Source organism: Dipodomys merriami, unplaced genomic scaffold, assembly GCF_024711535.1.
Source record: "Dipodomys merriami isolate MVZ:Mamm:240054 unplaced genomic scaffold, mDipMer1.0.p SCAF_48, whole genome shotgun sequence".
Classification (NCBI taxonomy): domain Eukaryota; kingdom Metazoa; phylum Chordata; class Mammalia; order Rodentia; family Heteromyidae; genus Dipodomys; species Dipodomys merriami.
In genome coordinates this window covers 6,260,359-6,287,128 of record NW_027206046.1, presented here as the reverse complement: position 1 = coordinate 6,287,128, position 26,770 = coordinate 6,260,359, and the positions used below count along the sequence as shown (strand labels likewise).

At 41.8% G+C, this 26,770-nt stretch overlaps 1 protein-coding gene and 1 non-coding gene across 4 annotated transcripts in view; one reads left to right on the top strand and one right to left on the bottom strand.

Annotated features, from left to right (window-relative positions):
* Positions 1-26,770, bottom strand: part of Rora (RAR related orphan receptor A) — a 779,408-nt gene that overhangs the window by 454,804 nt on the left and 297,834 nt on the right. The gene's annotated exons all lie outside the window — the stretch shown is intronic.
* LOC138809054 (U6 spliceosomal RNA) lies at positions 25,407-25,512 on the top strand. Its single transcript, XR_011366681.1, has one exon. It is a non-coding gene; the product is annotated as a U6 spliceosomal RNA (small nuclear RNA).

Below are 26,770 nucleotides of genomic sequence, written 5' to 3'. Positions count from 1 at the left end.
GTGAGGCAAGCATTCATTCACCACAGTCTGGTGCAACATGTGAAGATTTATTCCTGGCCAGCTCTCTCCTGCTCCAGCGCCCCCACCTAGCCCCTTCCCCAAACCAAAATTTATCTTCTACAGGAATCCTCACAGGTATGTTTCTTTGACAAATAAGCTATGAAGTCTGGTATTCATCACTGGCTGGGCTTTGTTGGGATGAAGGCAGCAGGAAATAAATTTCTTTTAGAGGGAAAGTACTTGAGCTTCAAACAGGCTCAAGGGGAGCACGAAGCTTATTTCTATCTTCCGGGTCCTGGAGAAGGAGAGAGGGGGATGTACAGGACAGCCTCCTCCTTCATTATTCACAACTTGGAAGAATTGTCAGGGCTTTCCAGAGAGGTTGCCCTTAGCTGCCAAGGTGGATACTCTAGTCAAAGTTCTTCTTGGAAATGCTGTTGGGTTGGGAAAAAAAATCTTATGCTGGTGCAAAAAGGGTTCTAAGATATCTGAAATGCTCAGACTGACCCTAAGGATATTCTCTAATTATCCAATGCCTGGTTTCCCTGAGAGCACTGGATGTTGAAATACAAACATGCCCATAAATCACCCAGGCTTAACTCCAGGAAATACAAACAAGAAGTTTTTTAAAAAAAATTTGTTACTGTTTTTGTTGCCTTTTTGTCTTGTTGGTTCATTTATCTGTCTTTAGGAGGGTTAAAGGGAAGGTAGAGAGAAATGGAGGCGCAAAGGGTGAGCAAATGCAGCAGTGGCTAGTACTCACTAGACACTCTGTGGAGAATGAACTTTACAACTTGTGGGTGGGGATGGGAGGGAAAAACTGGGAGAGAGTGAGGGAAGGGGTGACACTGTCCAAAAAGAAATGTACTCATTACCAGACTTATGTAACTGTGACCACTCTCAACATCATCCTTTAAAATAACAATAAAAATGCACAAAAAAAGGAAAAAAAATGTTAAGGTAAAAGGTTTTGTTGAGGTAAAGTTGCTGGGTTTCCCCATTTCCTATGCTCAAGCTCAGAACTCAGGATCCAAGGAGTCCAGAGGCAAGCCCAGCAGTTTGCATTTGCAGGAACAGGAGCTCCCTAGGCCCCCTGTCTGCAGGCACAAAGGATTTGTGCAGCATGGTCTAGACCAAGACTAGCAGGTGAGCTTCCAGGCCAATCTAAACAAACTTTCCACAATGAAGGAAACCTTCTGTAGCTCCTGCCCAGTTCCATAGCTGCTTGTCTATTGTAGGTACTGGGCACATAATGTGCAATTCCTGTGAGGAGTGAACTGGACTTGTGACTCTTCCCTCATTTTAACTCATTCAAATCAGTTCAAGCTGATGTAGCCTTATGGCCAGCGGCCAACATTTACAACAGAGCAGTGTATTGCTGGCCAGCCCTGCTGTTTGTTTAGCTGACTTTTGAGAAGCACAAAGTTAAAAATTCAGCTTGAAATACCCATCTCCTCTTATTCACTGTGATTTTCCCAGCTAATAAATAACACCAGCCCCTTGGGTCACTTAAAAACAAGAAGAAGCAAAAAACACAACCTCCCATTTCCATTCCCAAGTAGTCACAGTGGGGGTCCAATTCCTCTGGTGCCTTTGAGGCTGAACCACCAGGAATATCTGAGAACACGATACAGTCTTAGGGAGCCAGGTACCAGTGGGTCACATCTGTAATTCTAGCTACTCAGGAGGCTGAGATCCAGAGGATCAAAGTTCAAAGTCAGCCTGGAAAGAAAAATCCATGAAATTCCATCTCCAATATAAACAGCAAAAAGTTGGACTGAAGTTATGGTTCCAAAGTACAATAGCAGATGAATAATAAAGTATATAGATCTGAGTTTAACCCCTACTAGATAGATGACAGGCAGAGAGATGGACAGACAGACAAATGGAATGGACAGATAGATAGATGACTTTGGACAAGAGATAAACACACAAGTGAACCAATACCAGACCGTGGCACAAATGAACCAACACCAGATTGTGATAGAGAACACATAGGAAAACAAGTGCCAGGGGTTCTTACTCTCCCCTAGCTAATGTGAATGTTCACTAACAAGAGCCATCCTCTTCCCTGTGTGGGAATAACAAGAGAACTTATAGCTCTAGACTCCTGAGTTCTTGTCCCCAAGTATCCAAGATACACTCCCCACTGTATATTCCATGTTGACAGAGGACTCACTTCTACATGGGTTACCTAATGTAGTGACTGTCATCATTGCTCTGCATTAGCCTGTGGAGACTGTAGGGTTCCTAAGGTGAGACACCACCCTTCCATCTCTGAGCCCAGGGCCTTGTTCATTGGATGACTTTGATAGACAGACCTGACCCTAGCTAGGTGAGTAATGCCTCTGAAGTCTTGCTTATGGCTCCAAGTCAGATGCAAAAGTGGTCCTTGAGAGCAGAATCTGTTCTCGGAGGATACTCTTTTCCTGTGGTTCTGTGAGAGAGACTCCCCCATCTATAGGTCTTTATACATTCATCTCTTAGAAAGCAGGAGAGAGTACACATGGAGAGTTGGGAGGACCTATGATTTTCTGTGAGAGAATTCCACCTAAGAAAAATGATGTGTTGCCTGTGGTAGCAGAAGGCCCAAATAAGTATAGGGAACATGGCTGCTAAGGAAGTGAATGACCCTTGTCTAGAAGCACAGAGCCCCTATTCCAGTCAGAAAGCATCCCATAGGCCTCTAGTGGGCCCCCTACCACCAACCGATACTCCTTCCCTAACTAAGCTTTTCCTTACTCCTCCTCTGATTCCTTGGGCAAGAAAAACCCTAGCTCATAGCTGCAAGGGGAAGAGCTAGGGAGTGGACAGGCCTGGCTCCAGTTTCCCAAGCTATAGCTCTGCCAATCTGCCAGACTCCAGAAGTCTTTCAAGTCTCCGGCATTTGATTCCTCTTTTCATCAAGTTCCCTCATATTGCCTCCAGAAAATAGGTGCTGATACCAAAGGTTGCGTATCTGATGCCAAGTTTTAGAGTGTCTTGTTCAGGGCCCCAAATGCCTCTTCCTGCGAACAGTAAGCCTTACAAGTCTTCAAGTCATGTAAAGATAGAAGATGGGTCATGACCTGGAGAAAATCTTCATGTTCTCTCTAAGATCTTCTGCTTTGTGAGCATAATAGTAGCTCAGACCCAAAATCTGTATAAATGTTCGTTCTCTGCAAATGAACTCAAATGCCATGGAACCACATCAAGCCATTAACACTGGCTTGCAACCCCAGCTTACCACATAAATGGGATGCTAGGAATTAGAACGTATCTATGGTATTTGTTCTAACCCAGAATTCTCAAAGCAATCAATAGATAAATACTGAATTCACAGATATTTTCCAAAACATGAAGAGGGTGGGAGGGAAATGTTCTATTTGGAATAACATAATAACACCAATGCCTCTGAGTTTCTTTTGAAAAACTATGCACCCTCTGAATGGAAAGCTTTTGCCGTGTTTGAATTTTGCAAAATTAACAATGATGGGAAAATGCAAAAGACCTGGAATTTAAAGTTGCTGGAAAGGTAGTGGATAAAGATATAAGCAATAGATCAGACTTGGACCAAATTCCTTTTCCACTAGAATCCTCCAGAAAGTAATAAATAGGGGAAGGTAGATTCTTTTATTTTTCTGCCAGTTGTGGGGCTTTAACTCTGGGCCTGGGCACTGTCCCTCAGCTCTTCCACGCAAAGCTAGCACTCTACCACTTGAGTCACAACGCTACTTTTGGTTTTCTGGTGGTTAATTGGAGATAAGAGTCTTACAGACTTTCCTGCCAGGGCTGGCTTTGAACCGTGATCCTCAGATCTCAGCCTCCTGAGTAGCTAGGATTACAGGCATGAGACACAGGCACCAGCAAAAGTAGTCTTATGATTGTCTCTTTCACCTAAGATAGATCAGGCTGGGTTATCTTAAAGGAAACTATTAAGAACCATTCATTCTTTCAGATTAAAAAAAGTAGTTGCTCATCCAAGAATAGGGAAACTAAGGCCTCCCTAAGTTCAAATAACTACCAAGTACAAAAAAGGTTCCCTCTGTGTATGTTACCTCTTAATGCTTATGTTACCTCTTAAGTTTCTCCACACAGAGCGAGGCAACAAGTTCCATACCACAGCTTAAGATAGGCAACTTGAGTTTGCCTGGAGCTATGGCACCGTGACATATGGCGGCTCCCTTCAGATCTTGCATGCTACCAGCCATTTGTCAGGGTGGGTAAGTGGTTGGGAAAGCTCCTAGGAAATCACAGCTTCTACAAGTGACTCAATAGGTGACTCAGAAGAGTCAGAACCAAGCCTACAACTCAGCCCTGGGCCAAGATCCCCTGGCATGGCTGAGATGCTCTGGGCTTGATGGCATGTGATACTGGGGACCTCTGGTGTTCATCTGTAAAGGGATGAAGGCACTTTCTGATAAGTAATCAAGAGGACCAGAAGGGTAGCTGAATTCACTCAGTAACTAGACTCTCTGGCTTCCAGCTCCTTGGAGAATTTTGATGGTTCCACCCCAGACAACCTTTCCTTTCAAAGCTTCCTCTTCCTCTTTACCAGGGAGTTTCCAGGTTGCCTGACTGACGTGAACTTGTGGCTACAGGATGCCCAGATCTAACTTTGTTTTTGTTGCTTCCTAGGGTTATGACACTGAGCAAGTCTCACAGCAGACCTCCAGTGTCAACCCATCTCAATTAGATCATCAGTTCCATCATTCTTTTATGCCACGATGACGTTCTACCCCAAACATTCCTATGGTTGCCCATAATTATGTCTTTAGTCTGGCATTAAAATCTCAGTCTATCTTTCCTCTATTATTCTACTTCTAGGCTATTTTCTGGGCAAAATGGATCAATCACTCACTCTATACTCAACACTCTGTGCATTTCCTCTTTCCTGTGCTTTCCAAGTTCTGGTGACTTGACATGCTTCTATCTCTTAAAATTCTGACAACTGTTTCAGCTCCAGATCAAATACTACCGTCTTCTATGCAGGATCCTCTGTTCATGTCTTGTGGATCCCCTTTGATCTCTCATGCACCTTTGATTGTTACCTTGCTATAGGCCTATAACAACAATGTTATGAATTGAAAGCATTTGTGGGGCAATTGCATTGTCCTCATGTTCCCTCAGGATGTGCAGGGGGATATGAGTGGGGAGATGGTGCATTCCTATTTTTCTTCCCATCCATTCAGAGTGGAAAATCTGTACTAATGAACACACGAAATTGGAAAATCTAGACAGATGCTCTGAAATTCTTTGCAGCTGTGGTGTTTCATCCAAGAAGTGGTGGGACATCAGTAATGGAAACCAACCCGACCACAGGCTTTTCATACGAGAAAGGGAAGAGGCCATTGGTGTGAGCCATTCTTTTGCCCATGGGATGTCTTTGGGTGTGTGCAAAAACCCCCACACAAGATGCTGCATCTGCTTTGTAAGGGCCCAGAGAGGCTCGCCATTCTCATTTCTCAATATGATGATGAGCTCTCATAGGAGAGCTGCGCTAGAGTCTTGCAGCTGATTGTAGTAAAGACCTACTTTGAATAGTAGCTGTTCCAGCTACACAGCATAGGCATTCCAAGGTGGGTTGAATGCCCTCTTGGCAGTGAGCCAGGTGGAGAACTGAGGCTTAGTTTTGCTGTGCTTTCTAAGCCTCGATCTGTGTTAACAAGGGTCCTGCTTCTGTATGACTAGCTAACAAGACTTCTGCCTGCCTTGTTCATAGAGATGTTCCCCAGAGACTGTGCACCTGCCTTACAGGGGCACAGGAAAAAGGCCTGGTTAAAGCTTTTCTTCTCACTGCCTTCAAGAAACTATTCAGAGTCCACTGACAGACTTGTTTAAACACAGATTATGAGTCTAAATTTTTGAGCATCTAACTTAGGATCTCTGGAGCATGGACCAAGAATCTGCATGGCTAACATATTCTCAGGTGGTGCTAATGTTGCTGGTCTACCCAGAGACCACAAATTGAGATTCATAGCAAGAGGCTTCCCCAAGAAGAGAAAAAAAACATCTGAATACCATCTGAAGTTGGACAAGAAACATGGAACCATTTCCTCCCTCTAGGCTCTTCCCTATGAAAACCAGTCCCTTCTTTTCTTTGTCACAGAGACCCATCTTTCTGACTATGCCATTAGCTCTTCAGCCTGTTCTTTCCCTGTAAAATAAAACTCAAGTTCCACAGCCAAGTTTAAACTGACAAAGCCCAAACTCTGGGCTAGGCAATGCTCCAAATCCCTTTCACATTATTAGCTTATTTAATCCACATAATTACATACAATAGGTACTAATATCATCCTCATTTTAGAAATAACAAATCCCAGGTTGGGGGGCGGCACTCTTGGAAAATATTTTCTGCCTGAATGGATAGGTGGGATCTTTACAAACTAATGTCACATTGCCACTGAAGGCTCTTTGATGCCCAGAGAAGCCATCAAAGAGTAAAGAATCGACTCAACAGTCAACTGTTTGTTCCTGTGCCATACCAAATAACCCACTTGGCCTGACATTGGCTGGATAGTCTGCCTTTGTGTAGACATCTCCTCCCTGGGAGGGAAGCCAGAGTTAATCCTTCACAAAGGGTGGTTTAATAATAACCAGATCCTGAAGGAGAGCACAAAGGAACAAAATGATCTCACCCAACCTGAGGAAAATAGACCATTCAAAGCTCATGGTGTTCACACTGCCAATGAGAGGCTCTGGTACTGCCTGAGGTTTCCTGATTTAGATTATAAAAATAGAACACAAACTAGAAGTGGAGCTATGGCTCCAAGTGGTAGGCAGAGCATTAGTCTTGAGCAAAAATGCTCAGGGACAGTACCCTGTCCCCAAGTTCAAGCCCAAGACTGAAAAAAAAAAAAAAAAAGAACACAAAGATGTCTTTCCTAATTATCCCAGACCAAATACACCAGCACAGACATCCACAGATGCATATTACCCTAATGCAACACTAATGTTGATGCTAGAGCAGAAACCAGGTCAACTTTGAAAGTCTATAAATGGACAGCCCTCTCTATTACTTATTAATGTTTCCCGCCTTTTCCCTCAACCAGCCTGGAGGCCCAAACAGAGAAACACACCATAACATAAAGTTGCCAGTACAGATAAATAAAACATCAGACTCAAACTGGTAGCTTTCTCCCTCGCTGCTTTCGAGAGAAGAGACTTTGTTAGAAAGGCACCGCACAAATAATCAACAAAACACAACCCTCAGAGACACAAACAGGCAGGTCATTCCCATGACACCACATGCATCCCAGAAGCTACTCAGTCTTACCCTTTCTTAAGAATATCTTGTTTGCTGCAGATGGAAGACAATAATCACTAAGTCACTTTGAACACAATGTTGAATTCATCATCATGTGAAGTTTTAGGGTTATCTCCAAGGGCTTCCCTATGCAAAAGACCCTGTATGCCTTCCCTTTTACCCAGCCTCAAGATCTACCATGGAAATACTTACTAGTCAGGGGAAAGTGTGCACAGGAGAAAATCAGCACAGTTCCTTTGTGAAGTTCTGACAGAAAAATAGTTATGCAGAAGAAGAAAAGAAAAAAGAGAAAGAGAAAAACAGCAATGCAGAATCCAAGTCTATTGGATATAATCCTGGCATCAACAGTCTTGGATAGTTCTTCTGGGTCAAGTGAGTGATATTATTCCGGGTCACTTGAGAGTTATTATTCCCCATGCATATTAGTTTTACTCTGTTCTCAGCTTAGCCTGGTGTAATACAACCAGGTAGAGACACTCCATTGGAAAGATCAGGTATGATTATCAGCCCAGGGTGCCTGCCCACACACTGCCTGGAAGGAGCAGCAGAGGACATCTTTACATATCTACCAGGCCTTCAGCTTCATGGAAAAGTTCCTACATTTTTTTTGCTATTACAGAAAAGAGAAATTTGCTTCAATGTTTGTTCTTTCATATTTGCAACCACTGGTCCTTCAACTGTAGATCCCAGCAGTAAGCAACAAGACCCATTCTGCCTTGGACAAGGCTGCTCAGGACCACCTGATGGCAGAGGTCAAGAAGAAAAAGCCTTTACATGCAATAGTGTGTCATTTCCTTGTGCAGAGAATTAAATGCCACTTAGCTGGCTAGCAAAACAGTCACACTCATGATGTGTGACAGGCATTCTGATGGGGCAAGAGAAGACAGAGTTTCAGAAAACACTCAATTAAGCCACTCCGATCAGTAGAAAGCAATATTGATGTGTGAAATGATTATTAGACAGGAATAGCTTTATTATTGTTTTGGGTATATGCTGGTACTAGGACTTAAACTCAAGAGTCTCTTGCTCTCATTTGGCTTTTTCACTCAAGGCCGGCGCTTTGCCACTTGCGAAACAGATCCACTTCTGACTTTTTGCTGGGTAATTGGAGAGAAGAGTCTCACAGATTTTTCTGTCCAGGATGTCTCCAAACTGTAGATCTCAGCCTCTTGAGTAGCTGAGATTGTAGGTCTAAGTCACTGATACCTGGCTAAAGAAGTAGTTTCAGATTTCCTGCTCAGTGCACAGAAGGTGCATGTCTAATTTACTTATTTCTAACCTAGTGATAACGATTGCAAACACTGTGAGACTGTCTCATTTTAATCCCTACAACTTTAGGAAGCAGATACCATGACCATAACTCCATTAAAGAATGAGAAAAATTAGACATTCAACTCATATGTGGCTGAGCTCAAATTAGAACTCCTGAATCTCAAACCCAGTGCTCAGGATTGACCTCCTCTCCACATGACCTTTCGCTGAGAAAAACAGACCCATTACAAAATCTGAGTGCTTCTAAAATCAGCACAGAGCTAGAACAGGACTGGTGCTCCAGAGGAATTGCTGCCTGAGATCACTGGAGTTCATAATATAGGGCTTTCATCTTGGTGAGAAAATCCTCATCCTTAACCAGTTAGGAAGCCAAGGTCTTCTCAGCTTGGGGAAGTATTGCCTCATTAAACCTGTGAGTTATCAAGCGGCACAGAAAAAGGGTACCACCGATTTCCCCAAAACTGGGCATGATCACTTGGTTCAAACCTGTAATGATTCTGTTTTCTGTGTCCTGAGAGAAGATGTTTGATTGGTCCTGAGAGCCCATTCTTGTGGACAATTTCCTCTTAGTTGGGTCTTTAAAAAACGCAGTGTATGATGTCACCATAGGTGGCCAGGGATAGCTGGCAGGAATTCTGAACATGAGTTCTAGCTTCAGCTTGAACCCATGTTACTATTTTGTGGGTGTCAGTTCTTGACAACAAACAAACAAACCCTTCACTTGCATGCCCTTGCACAAATCACCTGACCATCTATGATACCATTAGTCAAGGGGTGGTGGTAGTAGTGATGTTTCTAATCACACAATTCAAGCTGGGTGAGGTGGCTTGTGCCTGAAATCATGGCTATTCAAGAGGCAGAAGTTACAAGGATCACAGTTGGAGGACAGCTGGGCAAAAGTTTACAAAACCCTGACAACCAATAAAAAGTCAGGCATGGTGGTGTGCTATTTCAGCTACTAGGAAGTCATCAGATCCAGCATAAATAGGAGGATTATAGTCTAGGACAGACCAAGCATTTATGGGAAACACTATAAGAAAACTAACTTAAAAGCATAAAGAGCTGGAGGCCCAGCTCAAATAGTAGAGCCATCTGCCTAATCGATGTGAGGCCCTGAGTTCAAACCCAAATACCACCAAAAACAAAACAAAAAGCATGTTTTGGAGGACCAGAATACCACATGAAGGAATGTACTGATATTAATACAAGAATAATGATCCAAGCTAACCTCTCTCGGTTACTTACTATATGCCCACCCTATGAAATGAACTCTATTTTTTCCACTTGCAGGTGAAGAATGGGAAAGAAAAACATGAAAACAAGATCACTCTCAGAAGCAGAATATGCAGGCAGGGTTTCTCACTCATGCTGTGAGTCCATTTCACCTTGCTTTGCCTTGCTTTTCCCCATCTTATTTTTCTCAGACCTCTTCCATAGATCATGATACTTATTTTGACCTTGACCTCCTAGCCTTTAAGTCCAACTTTGCCTTTGGCATACTATTTCAGAAATCTCTTAGTATTCCACTTCTGAATTCATGGATTCATGATTCACTGATTGACTTATTCATTCACTCATGAACTCACTCATTCATTTCTTATATTCAACAAATTGGTGATCCTTTTCCCATAGTGAGCCACACCATTCTTTTTAACAGAACAGCTCTGCTTCTCTGGTCTGAGTGGCTTAAATGCTCTACTGCATGAAGGAGGCTGGAGAGGAGAGACATGCAGTTATCAGAGATTTCATCTTGCACAAATTGCCTTTGAGGTGTTCATCAGCCCGAAGCACAGCAGGGCCACACGTGCTCACTTGTAATGCCAGGCCAAGCCTGTCCTGAGGTAGCTGTGATAATCAATCCAGGTGCCACGGTAGCCGTAAGTGTTCATTTACCACAATGCGACCTGGAGCAATAATATATTATGCTTTTTGCTAGCGGGAGCGGCGCCAGCTGCAGGAGCAGGCAGCGTGTTGGCCATCCGTCACCCCTGTCCTGCCCAACCTTTTGTTCCCTGCTCATTACAGTGAATTATAACAGGGGGACAGCACATTTTTCAGCAAACTCTCTCCAGTTAGGTGTAAGTGCTAACTCTTCTCAGGTTGTTCCAAGTCAGCTGCTCTAACCCCAGGCCCTTATGATGATTCACCATGGACAGTCCATCACTGGACTCCACTTCACTCCCTGTCCCAGGACTTCCAATGGCCGAGAACTACTGTGTACTCTACCTTCTATAAATATTGGATAATGTACCTTTTGGCTCTCTTTCAGGTCTCCAAAGGTCTGTAGTGAAGGTAGATTATATTATAGCACACAAAATAGATCACAGTGTCAGCTTTGGGCTTTGGAATTTTCTCCTACGAACAGAATATCATCTTTCTTTCCGTCTTTCCTCCTTTCCTTCCTTCTTCCCTCAACCTCCCTCCCTCCTTTCCTTCCTTCCTTCCTTGCCAATACTGGGGCTTGATCTCACAGGCTTTGTGCTCTTGTATTCAGCTTCTTTTTTTCTCTCAAAGTTGGCTCTCTAACCACTTGAGCCACACCTCCACTTATAGCATTTTGCTGTTTAATTGGAGAAAAAAGTTGCTCAGATTAGTTTGCTTGGGCTTGCTTTGAACCTTGATCCTCAGATCTCAATCTCCTAAGTAGTTAGAATTACAGACATGAGCCACTGGTGCCTAGTACAGAAAATCACTTTCAAAGTCATAGATGGGAGGATCTGATGCCCACCACCCCACCACTCTACCAACAGATTTAGGAAATATCTCACTGAACGAGTGATGGTAATCTAAGGTTTATAAAAATGAGAAGCTGAGACAAGGGATTAGATATCTAAAAGAGAAAAGGACAACCTGATGGCTAAGATGATTCCTGACAGTTCTAAACTAGAAGCAACTCATGTGGCCAACAACTGTCAAACAGATGACCAATTGTATATCCATACAATGGAATTCTATTCCAGGAATAAAAAGAAATGGACTATTAATATATCTAATGACATGAAGAATCTTAAAGTCCTTATGCTAACCAAAAGAAACAATGCAATAGGATTTACAGCCTATGATTCTGTTGATGTAAAATTCTAGACAAGTTAACATATAGTGACTTTAAGCTTATTTGTGCTTTTCAGAGGAGTGGAGAGAGGGAAAGGGAATCAATAAGAGGCCCAAGGGAATTTTTTGGGGTAAGGAAAATGTTCTACATATGGACTCTAGTGGAAGTTTTGGGATGGTACACAATTGCCAACATTAGTCAAACTGTTTGCTATATGCTATATGTATCTTATTGCGTGTAAAGAATGCATTCATACACAGACACAAAGCAAAAGAGAAAAAAGTAAAGGGGTTGGTTTGACTTTTCCTTCTTTGTGACTGAAGGCCTAGTTATACCCAAGTACAAATGAATAGCTAACTCAGTAAGCCTAAATTTGGAGAGACCCGACAGGGTATCATTCCTGTGACACAGGGATATGCTATTGCATGTACTGCTCTGTCAGTTACATGTCTACTTCTGGTGCATTCAAGTCTAAATGATACTGCAAGAAAGGATGGATTGAAGGTAAGTGGCTTCACCTCTTTGAACTTCAATTGTTTTGTCTTTAAAGTGGATATGAATGCCTTGAAAGCTTTTGAAAGCAGTTGTACCAGCTTTAGGTCTTTCCAAATTCTTTACTGTGAGTTCTGGCTAGGCTCAATAGCACTGTTCAGTAGTTTGGAATGAAGGGATGTAATATGGTCAGTGCTACAGCGATTGGGGACCCCCCACAATGAGTCACCCCCAGCTGATTTCCCTGTCTGGACACAATGGCCGGTTTCTAGTACAATCCCACCCAGAGATGCTCTCAGGAGTTCTCCAGTGACTTCTGTACTTTTTTTGTACTATCTTGGTGAGTGCCCACTTTGTGTTCTGAGAAAACTTTTCAATGTTAAGAAGAAAAAGGTTTGATGTTGCCTTCTTTATGCAATGATGAGTCATTCTACATGTTAACATAAGCAACCGAAGACTTCCCTCTGCTCTGTGATATTGCTTTTCCATCTTTTCAAAGACATGGAAGGCAAGGAAGGGTTCTCAGTGCTCACCCTTGAAGAAAAAAACACTGAGAACCAGATACCGATGACTACCACTCCCATCATTACTAGAGTTTGTAAAAGCAGGGCCTTTACAAAGGCAATTATGATTATTACATCATTCACTGAATAGTGAGTAAGGAAATGTCCTACACATAAAACTCTGCATATGTCTTGAAGTAAACCCTGCCTTCATAAAAATTTTAAAGTATAATTCATAATACATACATACTGCATGCATATATATTACATGCATGTACACACATGTGCGTGTGCATGCGTGTGCATGCGCACACACACACATATATTGGTGCCAGAAATGGGGCTTGAATTTAGGGCCTGGATGCTGTCCCTTAGCTTTTTCATTCCAGGCTGGTGCTTTACCACTTTGCAGTTCTCTTCCAGCTTTGTGCTGATTAATTGTAGATAAGAATCTCACAGACTTTCCTGCTTGAGCTGGCTTTGAACTGTTATCCTCAGATCTCAGCTTCCCGTGTAGCTAGGATTACAGGCATGAGCCACCAGCACCCAGCTCAGTCCATAGTAACTTGTATAAATTGCTGTTAATATTTTGAAAGTGCATGTGGGTCTTTTTCCATGTGATAATATTGGTGGTTTACTTTTTTCTCCTTTTCTCCTTAATGCCTCATACTCCTTCCAAACACACACTGCCTTTCTTTTTTTTTTTAATTTAATTTAATTTTATTTGTGAACATGCTGTACAGAGGGGTTACAATTACATGGGCAGGATAATGCGTACATTTCTTACCAAGCATTGCAGCCTCCTCCTTTGTTTACCCTTCACATCCCTTCCCAGCCTCCCCCCTCCCCCCCCAATCCCAATCCTTCTCCTTCCTCCCCTTCCCTCCCCCCCCCCCCCCCCCCGCCGTACCGACGTTGTAAAGCTCGTTTTGGACATGACAACTTGTACTTCTCATTGTTGCAACAGGTCCACCTGTATCCTTAAACAACTGGTTTTTCCCCATCTCCTCCACAAGTTATACTGACATCAAATATAGTGAAAGCAGGGGTTATACTGTCGGGGAGGGACAAACAAAGCAACAAAGAGATAATCTTATAAATGCGTTAGAAACACATGCATGAAAGAAAAAAACATTCATCTTTTGTTCAGGTGCAAAGGTGTTAAGAGAACACACGTGGGGTGGTGCAGACTACAAGAAGTTGAGCATATAAGGCAAACCATGGGACCTGTATTTTTTGGGGTGTGGCTTACTTCACTTAATATTTCCTAACGGTTATCATTCTTTCTGATGGAAGCATAGAATTTCATTATATATATACATATATATGTAAATATATACATATATATATGTATATACCACATTTTCTTGATACATTCATCTACTGAGGGTATCTGGGTTGTTTCCATATCTTAGCTATGGTGAATAATGCTGTGATAAACATAGTTGTGCTGGTGGCTTTAGTATAGTCTTGTTTGTGATCATTTGGGTAAATGCCGAAAAGTGGGATTGCTGGGTCAAAGGGAGAATTATCTGTAGTCTTTTGAGGAACCTCCATACTGCTTTCCAGAGTGGTTGAACAAGTTTACACTCACATCAACAGTGTAGTAGGGTTCCCTTTTGGCCATATCCCCTCCAGCATCTGTAATTAGTTTTCTTAATTATAGTCATTCTAACTGGGGTGAGGTGAAATCTCAATGTTGTTCTGGTTTGCATTTCTTAATCTTATCACATGAGCAGAAAAGCTCAAAAGCTAAATACATATGAACCCCACAATATGGAAACAAGAGGCTTTTCTTTGTTGTTATTGTTTTTAATGTACTATATGATTTTTTTCTTTCTTTTGTATGTTCTTCCTTCTATGGTATATCCCTGTTGTCACTGTATTTGATTTTGGTACCTTGCATCTTGTATATACATTTATATAATTTGGGGAGGGAAGAGGAATAACAAAATGCTGAAACAATGGCACAGGATGACCCAATGCAAAAATGATACAAGACACTATGCTGGGAATGACCTTTATTACTTTGGGGCAGGGCTGGGCGGGGGGAGGAATAGGGAGATGGGAAGGGAAGGGATAGCAGAAGAAAAATAAATGAAGGGGTAACAATGCTCAACAAGAAAATGTATTCGTGGGCTGGGAAGGTGGCTCAGTGGTAGAGCACTTGCCTTGCATGCATGAGGCCCTGAGTTCAATTCCTCAGCACCACATAAGCAGAAAAAATAAAAAAGCCAGAAGTGGCACCGTGGCTCAAGTGGTAGAGTGCTAGCCTTGAGCTGAAAAGCTGAGGGACAGCGTACAGGCCCAGAGTTCAGGCCCCATGACCAGACCAAAAAAAAAAAAAAAAAAAAAGAAATGTACTCATTACCTTATTGATATAACTGTAACCCCACTATATAGCATCTTTACAAGAAAATAAAATTTAAAAAAAGAAGTTGAGCATAATGAAAGAACAATAAATAACTCCAGGCTGACTCTTGCTGTCCTCACACAATCTGGAATTGCTAAGTTTACAAAGCCCTGTGAGATTTGAAGTAGCAGGTTATCAGAAATTACATTTATTAGATTTATTTTCTACCATTATGGAATAAATGGGTAACAGGTTCCTACTGTTAACATGTCTCATCCTTTGTAATTGCTTTACGCAAATCAAGAAGCCAGGAGCCCTGTGGCTACCTCTGCTCACATCATGTGCCAAATCAAGTCTAAGTAGTTAGAGACTTCTGATTTGAAGTGTGAACTTTCAATTTCTGGTTGAACCAGTGGTTCACATCTGGAATCCTAATTTCTCAGGAGTCTCAAATCTAAGGATCTCAGTTCAAAGCCAGTCTAGGCAGGAATGTCTGTGAGTGAGACTCTTATCTCCAATTAACCAGCAAAAAGCTAGAAGTGGAGCTGTGGCTCAAATGGAAGAGCACTAGCCTTGAGCAAAAAAGCTAAGAGTCAGCACCCAGGTTTTGAGCTCAAACTCAAGTACTACTCCCTTCACCACCACCCCCTCTCATGCTATGTGGGGGAAATAAAAAAGTATGATGTAAAGGTTTCAAGATCTGTAGCATATTTAAAAAGTATATTGTCAGGTTTAGTATTTAACCTCTTACATGTCTTTTTGGTTTTTAAAGACATTTAAAGTTAGCTTAGGAATGTCAACTCAGCTTCTGTTCTGTCTTGTTTTGGCCCTTGGATCTCCTTCTGAGATATTCTTGTTTTCAGCTGTAGTCAAAGTTGTACTTAAAAAGCAATGTTCTTTTGTTTGTTCATTCATTCCTTCATTTCTGGTGTTGTATGAGGGCTTGAACTCAGGGCCTAGATAGCGGCCTACCTTTTGAGTCACAGCTCCATTTCTAGCTTTTTGCTGTTTATTTCAAGATAAAATTTTCCTGCCTGAACTGGTTTTGTACCAAGGTCCTCAGTGATGTCACAAAAGTGAACTGCTAGTTCAAAAAGGAGCAGATCAAAAAGTCTGTAACATGTACATAAATATATCATTCCTACTTGGGCAACAAACCATAAACCCAAGGTGTCTGCTATTGCCTGCAGTCATCCATTACTATAAAGAATCTCTCTCTCTCTCTCTCTCTCTCTCTCTCTCTCTCTCTCTCTCTCTCTCTCTCATCTCCCCCCCACATAAAGTAATCTAGCTGTCAGAGAAATCCTATAAACCAACAAATTGAAAACTTGCACTGAACCTGAGATGCACCTGGGGAGTTTTAAAATATTAGTGAAGCCTACCCCACCCTGGTCCTGTGCTGGAAGTCTGATTTAACTGGTCTGAAAAAGAACAAGGCCATCAGTATTCCCCTAAAAGCCCCTAGAAGACCCTAACATAAAATTAGAGCTGAAAACAACTGGTCTAAACGTAGTGAGCCACAGCAAATGCAGTACTAGGGACCATGAACTATATTCACTGTCTTCAGTGGATGCAATGACATGGGAAAAGCACCACTGTGGGTACAGGGAACAACGTAGTCCAAAATTCCTGTATGTACAACGAGTGTCACTAAAGAAACATAGAAATACGCCAGTAGAAGTAACTCCTGAAGCTGAGCCCTGCTGGCTCATCCCTACACTCCTAGCTATAATCCTAGCTACTCAGAAGGTTGAGATCTGAGGATCACATAGTTCAAAGTCAGCCAGTGAAGTCCCTGAAATTCCATCACCATTCAACGAGCAAAGAAGCAAGGGTGGAGGCATGGCTCAAGTGGTAGAACACCAGCCATGAGCAAGCAGGCTGGATAGGAGTACAAGGCACTCAAAACCAGCAACTAGACCAGCAAAATTTAAGTAACATTTAAAAGTAACATTTAAAATTGCCCACCAATCCTTGTGGCTGAGCAAGCTATAGTGTGTAGTCCTGAGCATGTGGACTCATAACCATCAAGAGTAACCTAGCTTCAGTACACAAACACACCTGCCTGCCTGAGTTTCCAAAGGACCTTAAGTTCTGAGACCAGGACATACATCCACCCGGATTAAAATGCAAAGAATAACAATGGAGAAAGCAAAGAACCTCCTTCTTTGGTTTTACAGCAGAGACAGCCAACTACTGGATGGCTGAGAAGCTAAGAGGGAAGAAGCTGAGAGCTGATATACCCCATCAACCCAGCAACTTGGGGCTGGAGTAGAAAGATAAGCTATAAAATACCACTTCCCTCCCCGCCCTATCTCTCCAAAAATCCAGCCACATGATCACATAAATTATTTATGTTATGGAACTCTAGTACCTTCCTCACTTTGTATGTTGGTACTAGGCTTTAAACTCAGGGCCGGATATTGTCCATTAGCTTTTGTGCTGAAGGCTGGTGCTCTACCTCTTGAGCCACAGCTCCATTTCTGGCTTTTGTGCTTGTTAACTGAAGATAAAGAACCTCAAGGACTTTTCTACCCTGACTGGCTTCTTACTGGGATCCTCAGATCTCAGCCTCCTTAGTAGTTAGGATTACAGGTGTGAGCCCCTTGCACTCAGCCTCATCGCTCTTTTTCCTTTCATGGGAAATATATGTTCCAAGGCTCTTGCTGAAAGGAGCATGCCATAGCAAGGCTGCTATCTCTGGGGAGAGGGCATCACACTGGCTTCCTGCACACAGGCAGGTGGTACCAACTGGCCAGCACCCAGGATTGGCTCACTGCTAGGAAACAGTCACCAGTAGCTTACCTATGCTCCTGTCAGGGAATGTTGTCATACTGCGCCTGCTGTAGCCTTGAAGGTGAGAGCAGGATAAGGCTGTAACTACTATGAATGGTACTCATTAGAAGAAATAAGCTTTTTTGTTGTTGTTTTTAGTGATAAATCTTTCTTTTTCTAGATTCCTTCACTTTAATTCTCCTCCTCATTTCATATACAAAAATTATATTCGATTAAGGAGTGGTATTAGAGGCTAGGCAGCAGTGGCTCATGCTGTGATCTCAGCTACTCAGGAGGCATTGTAGTTCCAAGCAAGCTGCAAAAATAACTACAGAAAAAGGAACTGAATGGAGGCATGGCTCAAGCAGTAGAACATCTTCCTAATAAATGCCAGGCACCAAGTTCAAATCCTAATATGGCTACCAATAATTATGCACAAAAATATCAACTGAAGTACAGCAGGGGAGGGAGGGGAGGATTCCAACAGTGTTAACTCCTTTGCACAACAATTTACAGCCAAACAAAATGAACACCAGGAAGCTGGAACTTGTGTCAGTGGGGGTGAGGTCAACAGGAGAGAAGTAGGCAAGAGAGGAAAGGTGGGCAAATGCAATAATATTCAAGGTAAGTATGTAAAAATGGAACCAGGAAAACTGAGTGGCTAGGTTGGGTTGGGAGAGATGGGGAAAAAAAGATGACAGGGGTGACACTGATCAAGATGCATTGCACTCATAACCTGACATGTTGACTTGCAAATACTTCTGTACAGCTAATGGTAACAATGGATTCAGGCAGAGATTTTCATCAGTACCCACTTGTTTACCATAGGACATCTTCTGGGACTTAAAAGTCAGGAAGCCACTTCTGTCACCCAACTGGTCATCAGAGGCAAGCCATACCCACCTACCCTGTGACTCATGTAATAGGAGTGGTACAAAAAAAAAGGCAACAACAACAACAAAAAGCCATGCTGCCCTCCCCTTGAACATGAGCAACACCTGATGGACACAAGGCTTTGCTGCCAGTAGCCGAGGAGTAAGAGCTGGGCCCTAAGTGGGATGCTGGTGGCATCTTTTCCAGGCAGTATTGCCAGCACACTCCAGGCTGCCTGTGGGCATCTGGTGATAGATTATGCTACCTCCATGTCCCAGTCCTGTAGATAAAGTTATCATCCACTGTTTCTGAAAAAGTTACCCCTGAGAGTCACAGAGAAAGCAAGATCACAGAAGATGGGCCACATAAGGTTCTTTGCAAAATGGATGGTGCCAGAAACAATGAAGATGGAGACGTGTGCGTGTGCGTGTGTGTGTGTGTGTGTGTGTGTGTGTGTGTGTGTGTGTTGTAGTGGGGCTTACACTCAGGACCTTGAGTCTCTCTTGACTTTCTTATTCACAGGTGGTGCGTTACCATTTGAAATATGCCTCCAGTCCAATATTTTGTTTGGTTAAGTAGAAAAGGAGTCTCACAGACTTTTCTGCTCAGGCTGGCTTCAACTAATGATCCTTTAAGTTTCAGACTCATGAGCTAGAATTAGAGGCCATTGATGTCTGGTTGGAGACGCTGTTTTTATTTCCACATAACTACGGCCCAAGAAATATAAGTCATGAGTTAAAGCTGAAAAACAACACTGAAAAAGATTTGTTTTTTAAATGCCTCTACTTTTCCTTGGGATGTAAGGACCAGGCAATGTCTTCTGAAAAGAAAAAAAAAATCTACTTTTTTTCTGTCTAGTCCCAAATGCCAGCATTTACAGAGGAATTACAGGAGCCACTTGGGGGAAGGCAGAATATTCTCATTGGTTCATTTCCTCGGTCCCTCAACAAACTGTAACTAAAAACAGATGAAGATCCCAGCTCGTGTTGAGTCTGTCAGGGATAAATAATAAGAACCACAGATAACAGTGCTTCATTTACGCAAGACATTTTCACACAGGCAAACTTATTTTATTCCACTCAGTGGCTAATCACCACTTAGTCCTAATTGACAAATGGGGAAAGCGAGGCTTAGAGAGGTTATGCTGGTCAAGATAATACATACATTACGAGACAAAACCAGGATATATACTTTGATCCATCAGTTCTAGCTGCAGACTCTTTCTCCCCTCCACCAATATTCTCCATGAGGAATACAAAGATACAATCCTATTCTTTGCATACAAGAAACTGCCAGCCCCAAACCAAGTAAACCACAGTTGATGAGAATATGCTGATATGCTCTTTAGGCTCAAAGGATGGACACAACAGGGAGAGATAATATAATCCAGGCAGGGAAGATGCCTGGCTGACTTGTTAGAGTGGGTCGAAGGAAGGAAGAGTAGGAGGATCTGAAATAGGAAACAAATAGTGAATAAGAAACCACACACACACACACACACACACACACACACACACACACACACACACACACACACACACACACACACACACACACACACACACACACAAAACATAGATGCCAGCTGGGTGCCTATGGTTCATGCCTGCAATACTTGCTACTCAAGAGAGTGAGATCTGAGGATCACAGTTCAAAATCAGTCCAGTTAGGAAAGTATGGGGGACTCTTATCTCCAACTAACCATAAAAAAGCTGGAAGTGGCAGAGTGCTAGCCTTGAGCCAAAAAGCTCAGGGACTGTGCACAGGCTTTGGGTTTTAGCCTCAGGACCAGCACCAACAAACAAACCATAAATGCCTTTCTAAGCTGACCCGGAGTGAAGAAAGAACACAAGGATGGATGGGATCTAGTCTTCCATTCTCTCCTTCACTATCATCTCCCAAAACTCTTAGCACATGTCAGCCCTTTGCCACACAAACGCACAAAACAAGCTCCTCCCTTGGTGTAGCCACAGCCATAGGTAGAGAAGCAGCCAAGCTCCACTTGACTCCCAGACTGGCCAAACATCTTCTACTCATAATGTGAAAAGATTTAAGTAACCAGACCAAGTCTTGCTTGGCTTCGTAAGACAGGCTTGTTTGTCAGCATGGATTCTCACAAACAAAACTCTCAGTAAAAAAAAAAAAAAAAACTAAAGGGAAAGGAATTTGGTAGGTAAAAATAAACTGTTCAGGGAGGGCCAGGTGCTGGTGGTTCATGCCCTGTAATTTTAGTTATTCAGAAGGCTGGGGTCTAAGGATCAGGTTCAAAGACACCCTGGGGAGGAGAGTCTGCTTAACTCATCTCCAATTAACTGTCTGAAAACCAGAAGTGGTGCTGTGGCTCAAGTGGTTGAACGCTTGAGTGAAAAAACTCAGGGACAGCACCCAGGCACCAAGTTCAAGCACCAGTACCAGCACACACAAAAAAAGTAAATAAATGCCTAATAGGTGTCTTCCCTTTTCTTCTCTGCAGCCAGTGTTACAACACACAGGAGAATCTGGAACATGGTCACCAGGGAAGCTGTTTGAAGTGTGGACCTGGGCAGCAACCCTAACACCTTTCACCCTGTTGTATTCATGTAGCCTCATCTAAGCCATGGTAGGAGGATTTTTCCTTGTAGGACCCAGACTGAAAGGATGCTTTCTTATCTTCTCCTTGTCAACCTATGTCTTGTTCTATTGACCATGGAGTGCCACGTTGGGGGATGGAAAATGGCATCAATACACTGCTACACACTTTTAACATTTTTTTCCTCTGCTCTTCCTTACATCTTTCTCCACATTCAGTTTATAGGTGCCTTCAACTGATAAAGCTTCATCCCATGCCATCTGTTCTGTGTCACAAACACTGATTTTGCTAAAGTATGAGAAGAATTTTCTAAAATGATGGAAACTTCCAAAAGGCTAGACACTAAAAATCTCTGTTAAGAGAAAATCTGGACAGACTCCCAAAGGAACTTCCCAGAAATGCAAGGGCAGGACTCAAATTCTGATTTTATAAGTGCAATCCTTACTATAAGCTTTTGCTGTACATGCTATGTTTTAGGAGGACCCTAGTTTGGTCTTCATGGATCTGGTGTCTATTACCTACTAGTTTAGGGGGTTTCTATTAGATTTAATGCAACTGAAAAAAAAAAAGCTTGATGTCAAAAACTGCAGGGGAAAATCCTCTCAAAGCCTAAAGGACCAGAGAAATGTACCTCTCTTCATGAAGTCCTGAGTCCCAGGTAGGACTAGCTGCTTCTCCTGAGCTGCTCAATTCATGAACCTCACTCAGCCATCACTGCACCCAGATCTATACAGAGAGCTGCTTCATTTCTTATTGCAATTGTCCATTAATAGCGAATTTGAACTCAATCTGCAATTACTGATGAAACTGGGTAACTGGACATTTGGTTTAATTTACCCTATTTATACGGGTTTTATATCTTTAAAAAAAATCCAAATTTAATGCCAAGTGTAGAAGTACATGCCGGTATTCCAGCACTCAGGAGGAAGAGGGAGGAGAATCATAAGTTCAAAACCAAAGTGAGACACTGTCTTTAAAATGTCAAAACAGGTTTATTTCAGTATGTTTATTACAGATTGCTAGAATTGTGTGTGTGTGTGTGTGTGTGTGTGTGTGTGTGTCTATGTGCATGTGCATGTGCATGCTGGTCCTGAGGCTTAAAACTCAGGGCCTCAGTGCTGTTCTCCTGAGATTTTCAGCTCAAGGTTAGCTCTCTACCACTTGAGCTCTAATTCCAGCACCTCCCCTGCTTTTGAAGATAAGAGGCTCATGGACTGTCCCTGACCAGACTGGCTTTGAACTGTAATCCTCAGATCTCAGCCTTCTGAGTAGCTAAGATTACAGGTGTGAGCCACTGGCACCTGCCCTAAATTATTTTCATTTTTAAAAGAACTTCTCAACTTTAAATAAGACAATACTCATAAAATGTCTAGTATATGTCCATTTAATGACATGGGCCAATAAGTGCCAGTTGTTATTCTGTTGTCATACATCTGCTTATCCAGATACAAGGTGATCTGAAAGTTCCTGCAGTATAAATACAATATAAACTACAGTATAAATATTTTCACAAAGATACTAACTATTCTTGGGAACTTCCCATAATAGCAAGGACTCACATTTATACAGTACAATGTTATAATAATAATAGATTTGAATTTGATAAGCTTGTTTGCTTTGCTGATGCTCTACTATTTGGTCCACCTATCCAAGTCAGTTTTTTTGCTGGTTAATCCATTATGAAATCTCAAGGACTTTCTGCTGAAGCTGGCTACGCACCATGATCCTCCAGAACTCAGCCTCCTGAACAGTTAGGATTACAGGTGTGAACTATCGGCCTTGGCTATAAATAATCTTTTACAAAGTAAGCAGTGTTGTATTTTTGCTGGGGAAGAAATGGAGGCTTAGCTAGCATCTTAGTTTTATTGAAGATCACAGGACTAAGATGGAGTAGAAGGAAATCTCTGACTCAATCCAGAATTCCAACTTCTGATCCTGACAGTCAGTGTCTCTCTAATTCCTTTCTGCAGCTTTGCATTCATGTTTTCAGTTAACCAGTTTTGTTTATTCCCCAAGAAAAGAACAGTTTACAGACACAGACTCTCCAAAGAGGTCAAAATGATGTCTGAAATGACAATAATGGTAAAGCAAATCTCTTAAAAGCAGTAGAGTACATTATTGAAAACAGTTAGAAAATAATAAACAACCTTGTAATTGCCAGACACAATTTTAAACAAGATTGCTTTACCTTGTTTTGTTTCCTTTCTTGTTAGGTAATTTCCCCAGCAGGTTTGTAACAAAAAAAGAAAACAGGGAAAGCAGATTCTATCCCTGGAAATGTAATAGCCTTATCTTCAGCCATGAATAGAATTATTTCTCTTATTTTGATCATGTCTTACTCAAGTCTAAACACTTCTTCAATCAAATTATTATTGGTAAGTGCTTGTTGCTTCTCCCTACACCTATTGGGCAATAACCTTCATTTGAATCATATTTAATAGCTTACAAGGCACATTCTTCATGGGTTATTACTCCTCATGATAATTATGAAAGGCAGATAGATATTCATATCTTCATTTTACAAATCAGGATGCCCAGATGTGTTAAGATAATTTTCTCAATGTCAACATGGCTCATAAAAGCACTGACCTAGTACTGCTAGGAAACTGGCCACTTAGAAAGAATCTGGTCTTTCATTGATGAAAATATAGCCTAGGTTTAAGTGAAGGGACTTTTAACTCAAACTGCCTGGGTTCAAATTATGCCTGGACTATGAGCCCTGACAACATGAATATATTACATAAATATCTGGGCCTGGAATTCCTCTAGTGTGAGCTGCATGTCACCAACATTAGCTAAGTCCTGGTATATTAGTTTGCTAAACATGGCTTGTTTAAAATGGTTCCAATCTACTGAGCACTTATCTTAAGAATGAAGTAAACAGTGGCTCTTATTGTTAGCATGATTACTTGATTGCTCTTGCTGTGCTGGTCCCATCATCTCTGTGACTGCCACATACAGACTCAGTTTACAATAAGTAAAGAGTAAGCAGAATGTTCGGAGCACGGCTTGAGTTCCATTTGTGCTTTTTATTCCATATGAGACCATGAGCAAATTCTCTCATCTTTCTGATGGGCCTATGCCTATATTTATCAAATGGAATGACCCTCATCCCATTAGCCTCATGTTATTGCTGCCTTGATGACATCATGTGAGATCTGAAGGGAAAGCAGATATTATTCATTCATTTATTCATGGATGCATGCGTTCATTCATTTATATGTAGGCAGCACACCTCCAAAGTGTTAGCTGCTGTGCTAAAATGTAGTGATTTAAATATGAATCAGAGGTTGGGTGCTAGTGGCTCACACCAGTAATCTTAGCTACTGAAGAGGCTGAGATCTGAGAATTACAGTTTTCTGCCAACTCTAGGCAGAAAAATCCATGAGATTCTCTTCTAATTAACCAGCAAAAATTCAGAAGTGAATATGTAGCTCAGGTGATCCAGAACAAGAAGAAAGTGAAGGGAGGGGGAAAGGGAGGGAGAAAAGTAGATGGGTAAGTAGAAGGACAAGCAAGAATTTGAACCCTAAGTTCATTCCATAATATTGGAACCAAAACAAAACAATCAAATATGCATCAAGATAGTGGAAGAGACAGAGTAAGAAGTGACTATGATGACAGGCATTTTTACAATATACCAACTACAAAAATAGACTGAAATAGGCTGTGGGGGTATTGGGTACTTTCAATATATGAACTCAGCTGTCACTGGCCTTGAGGAGAAAAGACTAATAACATCCTCTCAACAATGTTTAGGAAGTTGGCCAGGAAAGGCAAGTGAGGGCACCATTGTACCTGCCAGTCTTTGTTCTGTATGGAAGAAGTCACAAGTGTCAGAGGCCTTGTTGATTCTTTCCATCGACAACAACACAGCAGGTATATCCCTGGACATACAATGCCATGGTGGGGCCCAATAAGCCCAGAATTATTTTATTGAAGACCTACAAGGTGAAAGACATTGTATATGGTAAACAAAGAAGAAAATGACTCATATCAGATACCAAGGAAGCTGGAGTTCGGTGCAGCAGGCAGACTCACAAACCAGTCATTCCATAATAAGGCCCCCCAGGTGGAGATACAGGTAAACAAAAAGCTCAATGTAAAATAATGACTTCTTAGCCCACCCAGGTCAGAGAAGGCTTCCTGAAGTAGATGACACCTGTCTTAAAATTGAAGGGTAAGAGATAGTAAGATAGGAAAATCACTGAGAATAATTATAAAGGAAACACTACATAGATGATAGAAACTGTGCTGAAAGAACTAATCTAGTTTTCAATTCAGCACACATATACTAAAATCAGAATGATACAGGGAAGATTAGCATGGCCCCTGGGCTTGGATGACATGGGAATTTGTGAATCTTCCCCATTTCTCTGCTCCTCTTGCCATCTGGGTGAAAACTAGACTGTTGGGTCTTATGTATGGTTTGCTTTTGTGGATAACCTCAGCCCCCAGAAAGTTCCATTGTACAGCCTGGTACAGTTCCTGGTACAGCCTCAGCAAAGGAGGAAGGGCAGGGGTCAGCTGCTAGGGATACTGGAGTCTGGGTCCCCTTTGTTCAGCTGGCTGTGGTGTAAAATATGGCAGCAGGGGGGAAAGGGGTACTGGTGTCTGAGTTCAGGTCTTTGGAACCTAGTCTGGCAAGTTCTGTCCAAGGCCTTAATTTTCCAGAGTTTACTGTGTTTATAAGTATACCCCTGTGAGGAAGGGAGCTCTCTGGTAGGCATTATAAATATATGTGCATACATATACATATACATATACATATACATATACATAGAAGCTCCTGCTGTGGATGATAAATATACATATGCACACACAAACACAGAGATATATAATAGATAGATGATAGGTAATGGATAGAAAAATAAGACAGCTAACTAATTATAGTTAGCATATAAGTAATCCGCTGTGTTTTCCTTTCAAATACAAATTCATGGTACCCTTTTATGATAAGATTATGACCCTCACTTTCCAAAATTTATATCAATATGAGTAATATTCAGGGACTATGAAACATGTTGGATTTCAGAATATTCATTTCCCTCCTTCCTAAACCAGGTTATCTTGTAAAGGAAAGAATTAGTGGTCTGCTTTGATTCCATGTCTCCTTTGAAATCAGTCATCTACTTTATTCCTCCAATTGGAAAAATCAATTATTCAGCAAGCTGACTATGGAAACATGCAAATCTGAAATCTGAGCTAGAATTTTGGTAGGCAAAGGTTCAGATCTCATTATAGGAGATGTTTGATATAAATATTAATTTTCCTAAACAGTGATGGCATAGGTTTCAAACAAAGGATATTCATAGTGGATTAAACACCAGACTCAAATTGCCTGAGCACTTTGTGTGCCTGGAGAATCAAATTCCATTTCATCTTGATATGAAGCCATTCTTGAGAGTCATCATGGACTTAGCTGCTAATGTGGTCACCACCTCACTACCAAAACATATGACTGTCTAAAATGCCATGTATGGCTAACTTGACTTGGCTTGAGGTGGAGAAAGAGGAAAGTAGGATTTGTGTAGTATCCTACATAATATAAATTCTGCCCAATAACCTCCAATCTGAATGCTGTATATGAACTGCTTAATGGAGTCAGATGTGAAGCTGTATGTTCATTACCTCA